We start from the raw sequence: 14,700 nt of genomic DNA, 5'->3' as shown, positions 1-14,700 counted from the left end.
CCAGAGCCTGCAATGGTGCCTGATATGTTGGAGTTACATGAATGTGTTGAATGAAGCTCAGTTGGGAGTTTTAGCTCTGAGCCACCTGCCCCCATCATTGGGCTCCGTTACAAGTCAGGAATGGAAATCCTGTTTCATGACCCCAGAGGAGCCAGTTCTGACATCAGAGCCTAGGCGAGAAATACAGCCACAGCAAGCTCATCCAGTGGCCGGACTATAAATGGAACAGGAAGCTTGAATCACACAGATGATGCCAATGAACCAGAAGGAGACTCTTCAGATACCCAGGGACAGGAAGCCATGCGGCCCAGTGAGTCACCACTGCCCTCTGGCCTCATTCCCCAGGCTCCCCTGCACCAGGAGAGAATAAGCACCCACTCTGGAGTATCTTAAGTTGAAAAGGGCTGGCCTAGCTATGAAGAGACAGGGATTCCAGTTGCAGTTTGCCTTTAACTAGCTATGTGTCACGTCCTGTGTCAACTCTGGGGTTCAGATTTCTCCATCATAAACATGGAAACTGATCAAATACAATACCTGCTTTTAAAATAATCCTATATAATAAAAGGGTAATATGCAAATTGACCCTAATGGCGGAACGACCAGGAATGACCGGTTGCTATGATGCACACTGACCACCAGAGGGCAGACGCTCAACACAGAAGCTGCCCCCTGGTGGTCAGTGTGCTTCCACAGGGGGAGCTCCACTCAGCCAGAAGCCAGGCTGACAGCTGCGAGCGCAGCGGTGGTGGCGGGAGCCTCTCCCGCCTCCGTGGCAGTGCTAAGGATGTCCGACTAACGGCTTAGGCCCGCTCCCTGTTAGTCAGATGTGACATCCCCTGAGGGCTCCCAGGCTGCCAGAGGGATGTCTGACTGCCAGCTTAGGTCCGATCCCCCAGGGAGCGGGCCTAAGCTGGCAGGTGGACATCCCCTGAGGTATCCTGGACTGCGTGCGAGAGGGCCCAGGCTGGGCTGAGGGACACCCCCCCCCCTCCTCCAGTGCATGAAATTTTCGTGCACCGGACCTCTAGTGTTTAAATAAAAGGTTAAAAGAGAACATCACTGTGCATTTATTTTTACTTGGTTTTGATGCCTTTATTTAGTGACTCCATTTACTTTTCTTGCAAATGTCTACTGTGTGGCCTCACATGTAATACAGGGGTTCAAATGTCTACTCTGTGTCCTCGCATGTAATCCAAGTGTTCAATAGAAATGTTTGCTGATTCCTCACATTCGAGCCTATATTGTTTCCTCCACCTTCACTTCTAGAGTAGCTGTAGCTGAATTCCTATTCCCACAGTGAAAGTACTAATTCATTAGTTCATTAACTTGGCAAATATTCATTGGGAGATAGCTTCACCCACACAGATGATGCAAGCCTACAGCAGGCTACAGGGGGTCCCTGTCTATGGGGGTGGTGATGGCCTTGTGGGAGGCCTGGACATAGAACTCTTTTTAAAAATTGTGCTTTCTGAGGAGGGCTCTATTTACAGTGATGCTTCAGGGGAATTACTGCAATACATCTCTCAACCTGAGAGTTAATATAGATCCAATTTAGGGATAGGGAGGAGTGGGACCAGAGGACTGGTGACAACAACACAAACGTAACAGAAATTGGGAGAATCAGATTGTTTGGTTCTCTTCTACTTCTGTATTAACAATTCCATTTCCACTCTTTTGAGAATCCTCGCCACTTTTTATTTTAAGGACAATATTTCTATCCTTATTCCTTTCAGTATATTAAGGCTGTGAATTAGTCCTGAACCACCCAAAGTTTCTCAATCACTCATCCTGTTGTCACCATCATTCGGTTCAACAGAAAAGAATAGGTAAATCTGTGCTGCACCAGGAGTGCTGTGGAATTCCCACCACACTCCCCTTTGGGGGTCTGGATGGACCTGTGCAATCCCAGGCTGTGCTGGTGAGATACTTAATCAGCTCAAAGGATACACAATATCATGGAGTTTTATGTATTGACCCCTTAGATGTCCTGGCTTCATAACACACAGAGATCTCAAACATCAATGTTCGACTCAGATGGAACCGCTGTTAAGTTTAGAATTATAGAAAACTTTTCTATTAGCTACTAGAGGCCCGGTGCATGAAATTCGTGCATGGGGGTGGGGGGTGTCCCTCAGCCCGGCTGCCACCCTCTCCAATCTGGGAGCCCTCAGGGGATATCCGACTGCCAGCAGTTGGACATCCGTCTCAAAATCCGGGACCGTTGGCTTCTAACCACTCGCCTGCCTGCTTGCCTGATTGCCCCTAACCACTTCTGCCTGCCAGCCTGATTGTCCCCTAACCACTTCTCTGCCAGCCTGATTGATGCCTAACTGCTCCCCTGCCAGCCTGATCGCCCCCAACTACCCTCCCCTGCCAGCCTGATCAACCCCAACTCCCCTCCCCTGCCGGCCTGATCGCCCACAATTGCCCTCCCCTGCCGGCCTGATCGCCCATAACTGCCCTCCCCTGCTGCAACCCACCTCCTCCACCGGGACCCGTCTCCTCTGTGCTGCGCAGAGCCATGGACTCCCAGGCCTCACTGCACAGAACAGCCGCCGGGCCCCACTTCCACTGTGCGCACAGCCATCTGTGGTGGCCATCTTGTGGTGGCCATCTTGTGATGATGTTGTGCACGAGAGTGTGAGGACCACCTAGGCTTTTATTAGTACAGATGGCTTGTACACAGAGAGGAGGAGAAGAAAGAGAGACAGACAGAGAGAGAGACTGAACTCTGATGAAAGAACTGAAATTATAAATTAAGAAATCACACAAATATTTCTAAACCTCATTTTGGCCTCTTAGATATCTTATTCATCCATTTATTTATTAGTCCATCCTTGCTCACATTTCTCTCTCTGAACAGCCAGGGATGATTCCCCTGTTTTTAAGGACTCATGTAATTAGGGCACAGATAATCGGGAATAATCTCTTCATCTCAAAATTCTATATAATCGTAATCACATCTGCAAAGCCCTTTTTTTTTCTTTATTGATTAAGGTACTACATATGTGTCCTTATCTCCCCATTGCCCCCCCCCCAACTCCCCCACTCATGCCCTCACCCCCCTGTTGTCTGTGTCCATTAGTTAGGCTCATATGCATGCATACAAGTCCTTTGGTTGATCTCTCCCCCTTTTCCCCCTCCCTTATCTTCCCTCTGAGGTTTGATGGTCTGAAAGATGCTTCTCTGTCTCTGTGCAAAGCCCTTTTTGCCATGGAAGAGAACATTCCGGGGTTCCGCGATTTAGGATGTGGACATCTTTGAGCACCATTATGCTTCCTTCCATGATAGATGCTACTAATATGTCCAATTTTATGAAGAGAAAAATTGAGGTACAGAGAAGCAAACAACTCATCTAAGGCTCTACGGAGCGGGGACCTGGGTCCAAATCCAGCCCTTTGGCTCCAGAAGGGCTCCTGTCCCTAAGTCAGAACGTCAAATAAACAGATGGACAGTCAAAACAAAGGGAACGCTAGAGTTTCACTTACCCTGAGGCTTCTCGAGCACTTCCTAGATAGAAACACCAGTAAAAAGGTAACCAGTCACAGGCAGGCAGAAGGAGAGGAGAAGGAATGGGGTCTGAGTGATTCACCACCGGTTTCAAAGTTTGCCCTAATGTCTCCAGCCTGCCTTTCTGCCCCGGGCTGCTCCCCTCCACCTTGCCCATCCTGAAGGTTCCAGTGTCCTGGGATTCATGCTTCCTCTTTAACAGAAGTGATCACGGCACATGTGTTAATTGCATAAGGAGAAACACCGGGGCCTGTGTATATGGGAGTGGTGTGGTGGGAGGCGATGGCCTGCTGGGCCTGAAGCTCCATCTCCTCTAGGCAGGGTTAGAGCACGATTTCTGGGGGCAGCTGCAGGGTTAGAAGAGTGCAGACTCTCCTCTGTACCCTCAGCCCTTCCCCTGTTGCTGACAGAGCAGAGATACTAGGACCTCCGGCTCCTTTTCTTCCCAATGAGCAAACACCCTGAGCTTCCTGCCCCACCCCAGCAAGTGTGTGGCCCGCAGCCTGATTGCCAGTTTCTGCTCCAAATACCTACCAAGGCCCTGGGACCCAGTGGGGGCCCTGCGTGGTGAGGAACAGCACTTGTGTCTCTGGGTGGTGGGCACCTGCATGATAAATGAAGCAGGGAAAGACAGCTGATGAGACTGGTACCATCTACGCATAATCGTCATCCAGCACAATAACAGCTGATTAATGCTGGCATGGATATCAGAATACGTCAACTCTTGACACGCTGCCTTCTTAGTTGTGTCATCATTCATTCCCTTGCTCCTTCTGTAAATGAACAGTTTTTGATTGATACAAACCACAAAGCTGGATGTTGTGAGTCAGGTACTGTCCCTGCCTCCAAGGAGCAAATGTGCATGAGGGAAGACGACAAACCGACAAACCATCCCAATCCTGTGTATGATCAGAGCAGGCCAGGCAGACAGACGCCTGGCTCCTGGGGTGAGGGGAGGACGTGATGAGGAGGGGGGACAGTAAAAAAATCAATTGGAGCCCCAACCAACAAACAGGGGCGGGCACTCCCTCTGCAACCGCAGCAGGTTGCTCACTGATGGACCGGTGAGGTGGGGGGCAGGCAGGCGCAGGCGAGGTGACAGGGAGGCAGAGACCCATGGAGAACGTCATGCCAGCCCATCTGGGTCTCATGACACGACATGAGCGACGCCTGTAATTTTAGTGAGCTGGTAACCACTTTTTTACACAGTAGAGAGACAGGTGCAAATTAATTTTATTAACCCCACATAACTAAAATGTTCAGTGTGTGAGCAATATAAAAACTATGAATAAGCCCAGCCAGCGTGGCTCAGTGGTTGAGCATTGATCTACGAACCAGGGGGTCATGGTTCGATTCCCCGTCAGGGCTCATGCCCAGGTTTTGGGCTTGATCCCCAGTGTGGGGCATGCAAGAGGCAGCCAATCAATGATTCTCTCTCATCATTGATGTTTCTATCTCTCTCTACATCTCCTTTCCTCTCTGAAATCAATAAAAACTATACATTTTATTAAAAAGGACTTGTATACCCTGTACTCTAACTCTTCCATGTGAGGTGGGTTTGTACCCTGGCACTAGGCCTCGAGTCCCCAGGGCAGACAGTCTAGCCAAGGTGGGAGCCCAGGGCTACAGAGGAAGGAAAGGCTCCTTCACCTACTGAGGGACTGATTAGGTGGAGGCAGGGGTGATGGCAAGGGAGGAACGGGTGTGATCCCACTTTGAGAGACAGTGATGGTCCTTTTTTTTTTTTTTTTTAAATATATTTTATTGATTTTTTACAGAGAGGAAGCGAGAGGGATAGAGAGCTAGAAACATCGATGAGAGAGAATCATTGACCAGCTGCCTCCTGCACACCCCCTAACAGGGATGTGCCCGCAGCCAATGTACATGCCCTTGACCGGAATCGAACCTGGGACCTTTCAGTCCGCAGACTGACGCTCTATCCATTGAGCCAAACCGGTTTCGGCGACAGTGATGGTCCTTTAGTGCAGGCGGCAGGCCCTGACCTCCCACCCTGCCTTGGATGCACACTCCTCGACCTCGGCAGTTTTCCACCCTGGGCTGCATAGGGGGCCCCTGTTGATGAAAGAAATTCCAAACCTGAAGAAAGGTTTTAAAGAGGTTTTTTTTTATATATTTTTATTGATTTCAGAGAGGAAGGGAGAGGAATAGAGAGATAGAAACATCAATGAGAGAGAATCACTGATTGGCTGCCTCCTGCCCGGCCCCTACACGGGGGAGGATCGAGCCCACAACCCAGGCATGTGTCCTTGGCTGGAATCGAACCTGGGACCCTTTAGTCCACAGCCCGACGCTCTATCCACTGAGGCAAACCAGCTAGGGCTTAAAGAGTTTTTTTAAAAAATAAATGAATAGGTGAATGGAAATGAGACAGGAAAGGAAAAAACAAATTTAAGTTAAAAACAATCCTAAAGATGTATAACAATGCTAAATGTTATTTTTAGCAAAATAAATAGGAATTTAAAATAATATTATTAAAATACTTAAATTATTAATAAAGATCTAAAAGTGATAATACACAGTGCTACTGAGGTTCTGATGAGGCAGGGACTGTCATTTTCTGCTGATGGGAGTGTCTATTATTCCATTCTTTAAGAAGTAATAAAAGCCTTAAAAATGTGCTTACCCTTTCTGAAACAATAATTACACTTCTGGTGAAATTTTTAAAGGAAATAACTTGAAATACCAAATGTAGTATTTATAGTAGTAGAAAAATGAGAAAAAAACCCTAAATGTTCAAAAAACGCTTGAATGGTTATGCTGGAAGCCAATTCCAGCATGTCATAATTGCAAGAGTTTCATCGAAAGGTTAATGGAACTTGGGGACTCAACAAGGGCTGAGTCACATATGTTATCGCCTGTTGGGAATGGCTAAAGGCATTTCCCCAAACCTGAGAAGGATGATTGTTTGCTGTCAGACAGCTCAGAGCATCTTAATCTACATGTTATTGCCTCCTGTTGGCCAAACACCTGAACAGCCGAAGGCAATTCCCCAATCTGACAATGCTTCTGTTCCAAACCCTACTCTATGATGTGTATATCTCTACCTTGCCTTAGGACCAATTGTGTTAATAAAAAGCAAGGGGTCCTGAGATAAGGAGAACTTGGTTTCTTCAGCCAAGCTCCTCTAGCCCCCCAAATGCCTTTCAAAATTATGTTTCATCTCTGGACTCTTATTTAATTTACGCACAGCCCTTTCTCCAGATTTCCTGAACCCTTCTAGATGCCAGATCAAGAACTGCAGCAATATGGTTACTACATCAATTATAATATATCCCTTTAATGAACTATTTTGCAGCCATTGAAAATAACACTTGTAACTAATGTTTAATAGTATGGAAATAGGATTATATTTATAATTTAAATAAAAAAGCATGATTAAAATGTAAAAAAAAAAAAAAAATACTCTTTTTGAGCCAAGGTTTAGGGGCCAGTCCCAGAAGCAAAATATTAAAGGACTGAGAAAATGCTCCAGAGAATGGCAGTTATGTGATTCCTCTCATGCATTTAGAATCAAAGGAGAAGATGTAAGGAAGGCTACATGAAGTCGTTGGTGGCAGATTAAGGAGGAAGGAGAGAGTGAAGCGGGTAAGTCTATAGAATTGGGCAAAAAGCAAAATGGAGAGACATACTTCTTTTACACTGGTGGGTACAGGCGGTTAACATTTCCCAGGCACAGTTTATAGGGATATTTGGGGAAAGTGATGGGGACTGCTGCGGTTGTCCGCCCTTACCCTTGCAGGTCTGGAGAAGAGATTGTTCTGACATTTTAAGTATGTTATTCCAGATGCACAAAAACAATGGACAGGGCTGCTCAAGGCAGAGATTAATTTATGACATAGGCCTCAGGGACTTCCCACTGCAACCTGCTCAGTTAGGAATTACGACTGAAACATCCTGTGTGGTTACTTTCAGTTTGTCAGGCCTGCCAGGTAGCCACTGTTCTGTTCACAGCCCCAAGAAGCTTCACAAAATTGCCTAAATCCACCCCCAAGACCACCTGATCCGATTTGGGTTTAAAATGCTCAGGTGGTCGTCACCAGCAGACCTGGGAACGTCTCTCTACTCCCAGCCAAACCTCCTCCTCCAGAGACCGCCTTTTGCGCTTCACCTGTAACTTCCCTGTTTAATTTATCATGTTTTCTATCGATTTTTGGACTTAGCTATACGTCTTACCTCATGATACACTTTTATTTTTAAAAAACTACTATCTCTTATCTTTTTAAAGTATATTTTTATTGATTTCAGAGAGGGAGAGAGAGAAACATCAATAATGAGAGAATCATTGATCTGCTGCCTCCTGCACACCCCCTACTGGGGATCGAGCCAGCAACATAGGCATGTGCCCTTGACCTTTCAGTCCGCAGGCAAACGCTCAATCCACTGAGCCAAACCAGCTAGGGCGTATCTCTTATTTTTAAAATATAAAATTACTAACAGGTATCAGATGTGCGAAATGACAAGTCCCATTGCTGAGGGCCTTTGCTCTATGTGATCTAGTTGGGGATATTGAAATCTGCGACATGTTAGAAGTGAGTGCATAGTAGATGCTTAACCACCACTGGGTTGGGTAGGCTGGGCACCCCGCACCCCCCAATCCTCTGGGCTATGTATTGAGGGCTTTGCCTCTAAGCCAACAAACAGAAAAGGTGAGGCACACTCCAGCAGAGCGTGAGTTTCCCGTCCTCTGCTCTGGCCTCCACGCCTTCCAGGTCATGAAGAGGCTTCTGGTGTCGCAGAGTCATTTCTTCCACCTTCCTGGGAGGAGCAGCCTAAACACTGGCACTGCCCTCCTTCTTTCCAGTCAGTGGGCATTCCACACCCACAAGAGGAGGGTCCCTCTAACCACACCTCTCACTGCAGGAAGGAGCGGAAGGGGAGCCCAGGAGTGTGGAGAAGGTTCCGCTGGGTGGGAGAGCTGCTGCTCTCTGAGGTCCCCTCCCCTGACCACAGGGTGCATGAGGGGGGCGGATAAGGGCTGCAGAATAGGAAACCCATCTCTGAGCACCTCTGAAAAGCCAGTGGGAGGGTCAGAGTCCAGGGAGCTTGTGGAGCAGGTGCTAGCAGCTTTCCGAGAATGGGTCCTATGATAACTAGGTCCTCAGGTTCAGACTAACGTGCTGAAGAGTCCCCATCTTTCTCAGGGCCAGGGTGTGTACCAGCATCCCCAGAGAGTATGTCCTAGGGCAGTCCAAGGATCTCCAGAAACCCTCTCAGCCAGAGTCTAGGTGGTGGTGGTGGTGGGGGGGGGGAGTGCAGAGAAAAGGTCACCAGTGGAATTTGGACGGTTGCTAACCACGTCTGCAACTGGCTAGATCAGCACAGATCTGTCTGCTCTGAGGCCTGGAAAAGAGTCCTCCCACATTCATTCATACTTCAAATTAGATTTGAAAATGGGGTTGTTTAAAAATGAAATTGTAGGGGGGGAGGGGAGAAGAGGGACATATGTAATACTTTCAACAATAAAGATTAAACCCACAAAACGTAACGGGCACATTTCCATGGTGACAACTTTGGTGTTTTCCACAACGCCCCAGCCTGGCATTGCCTAGTCAAGCGAAGACATGGAAGCAGTTAAAAATGCGGTGAAGAATGGAATGCCACTCCGGCCCCAGGAACAACTAAGCCCTAGGAGACTTTCCGTTCCCTGAGCAGTTCAGCCGGTGGACCTGGACCCCCAGGAAGTGTCTGTCTCTGTTCATGCCACCTCCCGGACAAGTGAGCAAGACACACACCCGGACACGACGTGGCTCCTGTCCCTTCGTCGAACTCTGTCCCCTTGTCGTCGTGATCATCAGCGAGAACGTAAATACTCTTCTGGGACGAGGAGGGCAGGGCAGCCCTCCCACCACAGGGGAACCTTGGAGAGATGCAGAGGAAACCGGCCCAGCCCCTGGCTGAGAGTGGCTCCTACCTACTCTGTCTCCACGGCAACTATTTTGGGTCCCAACAGGATTCACAATGAAGAAAAAAAAAAAAACCCACGTTCAGATGGTGCCTTTCACTGCCTTTATGTTTAATGTTTCTCTTCTGCTCAGACAACGCATATAAACCTACACGCATGTAACCACGTGCAAACTTCTACTGCACAACTGCAATTGGCTGTGAATATGTTTGTCCCTGCAGGCCAGAGTCGTGTCTTATCTATTTTTTCTTTAGCAAGAAAACAGTCGGACCAATTGATAGATTGGTCCTTTGCTTTCTCTTGCTGCTGCAACAAATGAGCACAAATGTGGTTTAAAACAACACACATTCATTACCTTACAGTTCTTCAGGCTGGAAATCTGCAACGGGTTTCCCTGGACTGACGTGAACGCGTTGGTAGAGCTGCGTTCTTTCTGAGGGCGAGGGAAGGAGCTCTTACTGGACTTTTCCAGCTTCTAGAGGCACCCCCATCCCTGGGCTCGAGGCACCGCCTGCCATCTTCAAAGCCAGCAGTGCTGGTTACTAGGAAGTCCTTGTCACATCGAATGGCACTGTTGCTGATACCCTTCCACCTAAAAGGACCCTGGTGATTACTTGGGCCCATCCCACAGATGCAGGATCATCTCCCCACCTTCAGGTCAGCTGGGAGTAAACGTCATTGTCTCTTGATCGCCATGGTGGGTGACACAGTCACAGGTTCCAGGGACTAGGACATGGACATCTTTGGGAAGAGATTAACCAAAGAGCCTCTATGCACATATGCATAGCCCATGGACAGACAATAGTGCAGTGAAGGCCCGGGGAGGGGGCAGGAGTAGGGTGGAGGGGGTCAGTGGGGGAAGAAAAAGGGGATATCTGTAATACTTTCAACAATAAAGATAATTTTTAAAAGAATTTTTCATGAACGTTTGCTAAATTTTTTACCATATCTTTAAAAAATAAATTTTTATTATTTGGTTAATCTTCACCAGAGGATATTTTTCATTGATTTTTTTTTTTAGAGAGAGTAGAAAGGAGAGGGAGAGACAGAGAGAAACATCAATGTGAGAGAGACACATCAATTGGTTGCCTACTGCATACACCCAGACCAGGGTCAGGGACAGAGCTTGCAACAGAGGTATGTGCCCTTGACCAGAATTGAAGCCAGGACCCTTCAGTCTACAGGCTGATGCTCTAACCACTGCTCAAGCTGGCTAGGACTACCATATCTTTTAAATCAGCTCCATCGGCTTGTCAATATTTGCTGAAACATTTTTTTCTATGGCTTCTCCAAGTGTGATTCCAAATGACTTCACATCTCAACATGATGGTCATTTGTCAGTCACTGAATGCTTTCCAAATAGAGTATGTAAGGCTGTAAGTCTCTATTGGGCCAAAGAATTGCTCAGAGTTCAATGCACTATCAATAGCCTTCAGCTGGCAGAACCTGCAGGAGCCAAACAAGTGTCATTGATTAAAGAATAGCATAAAAATGGTGTTTGACATCATTCCCCGGGTGATTTAGTGCCCTCCTTCTTAGGTACCTATATGCCTTTCCTGTGTGTGTGTGATGCATGCCACCCGGTGCTGGTGAGGTCCTTTCTGCCTCCATTGGGAGTGACACGAGGAGACAGTGTCCCATCGCAGAAGGTCCTCAGTGCAGTGGGGAGTGAAGAAGGAAGCCCTGCCCTCAGACAGGCTGGGTTCAGCTCTGCCTCCACTGTGAGACTTGGGGTGGGAGACAAGGTCTCTGTGATCCATTTCTTTGTGTGCAAAACAGACGTAACAATAGTTCCCACCCCCAGGCCGTGGCCTCTCTCCCCAGGTTGTACCCCTCTCCCCTGGACATGGACCTACCTGCTGGCCTTTGTGAGGATCCTATGAGAGGACACAGCTGGTGCTCAGGGAGTGTGAATATTGTTGAGGCCACAGCAACGACCCTGCTTTCGATGCATTTTGTATACAGTGCTTGAAAAAACACTTAACCATCATTTAGTCACCTGCCCGGCATGAGTCAAACGCCTCATCCATTAACCCACCCACGGAAGAAAACAGAACCAAGCCAACCTCAGTGACCCATGGTGCCATCTGTTCACCCCTTGGAAGAAGCCACTCCCCTCACCTGGCTTGTCCTCTCCCCTGTTTGAAATAATACCTACCAATCTTTGCAGAGATGAATTCCTGGTTCCAATAGCCACCCCTCCACTCCCCTCCTTTCTTTCCTGTAACTTTGACAGGTTGTCTACACACTACTTGTCAACACTCTTTTGCTGTGCTGCACTTCTGTTCAATATTGTGAGCATGCAGAAATTCTATTTTTCAGACAAATTAAGTATAGTAATTCTTGGAGCACAAACTTTTCTCTCCTGGTCAAGAAGAAATCTCAATAAATGGCATTACAAGGAGAGTTTTCAGTTTGCATTTTTCATTAATAAAAAGGAAATCATTGCAAACTTGAGAACTTTATAAGTAGTAACAAGTTGCTTGTAACAAAAAATTTCAAAATGACAGTGATGTCATGACACTGAATTTGAGAACCACTGGTCTCTATTTCCAATTTGATCTTCAATGTACAGGCAGTTCTCACCAAATTGTGTTATAATAGGCTTAAAAGTTAATTTGTCAATTGGCATTTTGTATTTTAAAGCTTGTTTTCCCATAAGCAGTGCAGTAAAAAAAAACAGAGGTTCTCAGAATATCCCACCACAGACATGCCATCTGGGTGGTGTGTCTGGACTTAACTCAGGGTACTGAAGTCCACAGTGTCACCGCCTGGTTCACATGGGAGTGTGGAGAAGAAAGGTCACTGTGTATGAAGGTATTAAGTAACTAAGGAGGAGACAGAGAGACATCAGGGAGGGGAAAGCCATCAGATAGGAGAAAGGTGGGTGCAGGTGGAGCTGTGATGTTTGAGGGACAGGAGCCCCTGTATCTCTGAAGGAAGAGGGTGGGAATGTCCAACTTATGACTATATTGTAAACTTGAGGCCAGGTGCACGAAATTTGTGCACTGGTGGGGGGGGGGGTAGTCCCTCAGCTCAGCCTGCACCCTCTTACAGTCCGGGACCCCTTGGGGGATGTCTGCCTGCCGGCTTACACCCAATTCCCCCGGGGATCGGGGATGGGGTCTAAGCCAGCAGTCCGGGGCTCTCATAGTCCGGGACCCCTCACTCCTTACTGCCTGCCTGCAGGGGAGGCGGGAGACGCTCCCGCTCCCGCCACCACCACTGCTCTTGCCAGCCGTGAGCCTGGCTTCTGGCTGAGCAGCGCTCCCCATGGGAGTGCACTGACCACCAGGGGGCAGTTCCTGTATTGAGCATCAGCCCCCTGGTGGTCAGTGCACATCATAGAGAGCAGTTGTTCAGTCATTCGGTCGATTTGCATATTAGGGTTTTGTATAGGATGGCGCTGGCTTAGACTGTTATATGTTCAATTTTGTCTTTCTGGCTAAAATGAAACAATTATTGAGCACAGAGAAAGTGTCTTTTATGCTACATTATGTTCCACTCAACACCTTACATGTAATAAAACCTTGAACATAGTAGTTTCCCAGGCATGTAAAGTGATTGGTGGCATTTCATTATATAGGTGTCCCCAAAACATGTATACACACAATGTCTGTAGATTCTATTACATTTTGAAAATGAAATATATTTTAATAAACACTGCCTTTATAATTGGTCAAAGTGTGTATATATATTTTTTGGACCCCGTATTCTTTATCGACCCCTGGAAAATTACGCTGATGAATTCTCACCATATTTAGACATAATGTCATCTTCACATGTGTAGCTAATGTTTTTGTTGTTACTTTTCAAAGAACTAACTTGGGTACTTCTGTTTAGACCCATGCCTTTCATTTGCTAAGATAAATAATGGTTTTGCTATATAAATTTTTGTTAATTTCCTTATATAGGTTTTCTTCCTCTCTTCTTGTTGGTTTGAGTAGTAGATTCATTCTATGGACCAGGGCTTCAAGAACTGGGACATGTAGTTAATACTTTTAATTTTATTTATTAAAAAAAATTTTATTATGGAATATTTCAAACATATATTAGAGAAAACAGTGTAATAGACCCTCATATATTGACTGTCATCCCTCCCCCTTTTTTAACCCATGTCCCTGCGCTTGAGGATAGAACCAGAGGACTGGAAACCATCCAGGATGGAGACATGACACGGAGGGAATCGCCCATCTTTAACAACGATCATCATGGATAACCTTGTTCTCAATTTCAAACAGGACATTCTCCATGTTTCCCCCCTGAGTAAGGTGTTTGCTGAGTTTTGTTTCTGTTTGTTTTGTTTCCTTTGCTAGATTCCCTGAAGAAGGATATTCTTATCACTATTCTGCCAAGAGTGTTGTTTTTGTTATGTATGGATGTTGAAGTTTATCAAATACTTTTCTTACATAATCATTTTATTTAAAATTTTTGTGCTGTACTTTACTGGTTTGGGTCGAGTTATGACCCTGTATGGGGGGGGAGATGCGGGAAGCCAGACTTAAGGGCCTCACTGCTTCAGAGGGGACAGCCCAGGGCCTGCGCACCCACCTTCTTTGGGAGCACAAGACCCTCGCCCACTACCCCTATTTATTTGCATAAATCCAATAAGATTCTATTTTCCTTATGAGTCTCCAATTGTGGTTTTATTAGCCAAGACTTTGTAATGTCATGTGCCTGGACTCTGGGGGTCACCAGAAAGCCTTCTCAAAACTGATCAAAGCCAATCAAAAGCAAGAAATGGCCTGGTAGGCACCTTGCTTGTTTACTTGGTTCACAGCAGTCTTTCCAGGCAAGGAATGAAGGTTGCTTTCCTAGGAGATGGCAGAGAGAGCATCAAGACATTTTGGGGACCTCAAAAACTTGAGGATTACAACCAAACCCTTGCAGGCAAAGAGTCCCTGGAGACATATACCCCGACCCCAAAAGTCCCCAGAATCCTTGGACCCTTGAGTCCCCGGAACCCCTTGAGATCCCCAAACCCCGAGTCCCCGGCAACACTTCCGGGTCCCCAAGGCCCCCGATATCCTCAGAGAACCCCGGGCCGCCGAAACCCCTGAGATCTCCGGACTCTTGAGTTCCCAAAAACCCCGCAAGGCCGAGACCCGGGAGATACCAGGAACCCCGAGACCCCAAGACCCCCCGAGACTCCCGGATCCCAAGGCCCACCCGAGACCCTCCGGACACCAAGATTCCCCAGAATCCCCGGGCCCCTGAGTTTCCGGAGACCCCTGGATGGCGGAGACACCAGATCCCAAGGGCAGCCT

General features: G+C 47.2%; 1 pseudogene; it reads right to left on the bottom strand.

Moving 5' to 3' along the window:
• Positions 1-13,546: 13,546 nt before the first annotated feature.
• On the bottom strand, positions 13,547-13,708 carry LOC129147350 (small nucleolar RNA SNORA57; annotated as a pseudogene).
• Positions 13,709-14,700: the final 992 nt, after the last annotated feature.

This window comes from Eptesicus fuscus, chromosome 2, assembly GCF_027574615.1.
Source record: "Eptesicus fuscus isolate TK198812 chromosome 2, DD_ASM_mEF_20220401, whole genome shotgun sequence".
Taxonomy (NCBI): domain Eukaryota; kingdom Metazoa; phylum Chordata; class Mammalia; order Chiroptera; family Vespertilionidae; genus Eptesicus; species Eptesicus fuscus.
This window is presented reverse-complemented; position numbering and strand designations above follow the sequence as displayed.